Below are 1,732 nucleotides of genomic sequence, written 5' to 3'. Positions count from 1 at the left end.
CATGTTAGTTTTTATTCGCAAGAAAGTAATAGAAAAACAAAATATAGAAAAAGGTGGTGATATGTGGGTTTGGTTTATGGATCAAGCATATGCATAGAATTTAGATATATGAGTTTAGTAAAACAAGTGGGTATCATAGATAGAAGAAAAGAGAATTTTAAAGGTGGTGATAGAAGTCAAAAGGTACCACAGTATTCGATCATATTTGTGATAATTTAACAAGGACATATAACAGAATATATATATATATATATATATATATATATATATATATATATATATATATATATATATATATATATATATATATATATATATATATATATATATATATATATATATATATATATATTCTGTTATATGTCCTTGTTAAATATATATTCTGTTATATATATTCTGTTATATATATATATATATGTGTGTGTGTGTGTGTGTGTGTGAAGTCTTAAAAGAATCGTGCACAGTATAGCCATCTCACAAATTGGATTGCTTTACCTACAACAATTCACGAAATAGTATATCGTGCTCCGTTGTAAATTAGTGGCGAATAAAAGTCTTCAGAAAAATTCTAACTTTTAAATTGACTATATTTATTTATTTTGATCATTATGGTATAAAAATTCGATCTTTAATTTGTTAAATAAAAATTACATCAATTGTCCCCCTAAATTCTGGGTAAAATATGAAAAGTGTTTAAATTTATTATTTAGCTTCTAAATATATTTTTAATAAGCCTAAAATTTATATAGCTCATTTTCGGATCACCGTTTATTTTAAAATCATATAAGTTCGAATTAAACTTCTCTAAATAATAATCGAAACGTCTAACGAGTATTACAATTATTATATAATTATATTTGATGTACTCTCTCTATATATAAATAGATTTATTATCATAACAATTTAAATATATCTTATCTTATTTTCTATTTTCAGTTCTAACGATTAAATAATATATTATTATTTTAAGTTATTATATATATATATATATACATATATTTATATTTATATTTATATTTATATTTATATTTATATTTATATGTATACACATTTATTTACAAATAATAGTTCGTGAATCGTCGGGAAATAGTCAAAGTCAATTGCATATATGAAAACAGTTCAAAATTTTTGAGACTCAACCTTACAGACTTTGCTTATCGTGTCGGAAACATATAAAGATCAAGTTTAAATTTGGTTGGAAATTTCCGGGTCATCACATTTGATTGGCTATAAAATTAACTTGTGCTACTGAGTTCATTGGCCGATCATTGATATCAAAGTCTTTCGTGAAATGTGGTTGTCCACAGATTTCACATCCTACTTGCAATGCTCAAACTGTTGAATTTAGTTTCTCTATTTCTCTTCCAAACTTTTTGAATTGATTCGACAGTGAAGCTATGGTTGTGTTGTTATCTTCATTTTCTTCAAGGTTTGCCACCGTCCTTCTAGGTAGTTGATCTCTAGACGGTGTCCATTCAAAAGTATGAACTGACATGTCTTCTAACATGTCATACGCTTGATTTGGTGATTTGTACATAAATACTCCTCCAGCGGAGGAATCTAATATACCACGAGTATGTTCATCAATACCACGATAAAAAGTTTGTACTAATTGCCCTTTTTGCAATCTGTGTTGCGGAAAATTTTGTAACATTCTTTTTAATCTTTCCCATGCATCATAAAGAGTTTCATCCGCCTTTTGTTTAAAAGTGGTGATTTCAGTTCTAAGTCT

At 26.3% G+C, this 1,732-nt stretch overlaps 1 non-coding gene across 1 annotated transcript; it reads left to right on the top strand.

Annotated features, from left to right (window-relative positions):
* The first annotated feature begins 1,625 nt into the window (after positions 1-1,625).
* On the top strand, positions 1,626-1,732 carry LOC139903733 (small nucleolar RNA R71). Its single transcript, XR_011778528.1, has one exon. It is a non-coding gene; the product is annotated as a small nucleolar RNA R71 (small nucleolar RNA).

This window comes from Rutidosis leptorrhynchoides, chromosome 3 (assembly GCF_046630445.1).
Source record: "Rutidosis leptorrhynchoides isolate AG116_Rl617_1_P2 chromosome 3, CSIRO_AGI_Rlap_v1, whole genome shotgun sequence".
NCBI lineage: Eukaryota > Viridiplantae > Streptophyta > Magnoliopsida > Asterales > Asteraceae > Rutidosis > Rutidosis leptorrhynchoides.
Note: the sequence above shows the minus strand (reverse complement) of the source record. Positions and strands in the feature narration are given on the sequence as shown.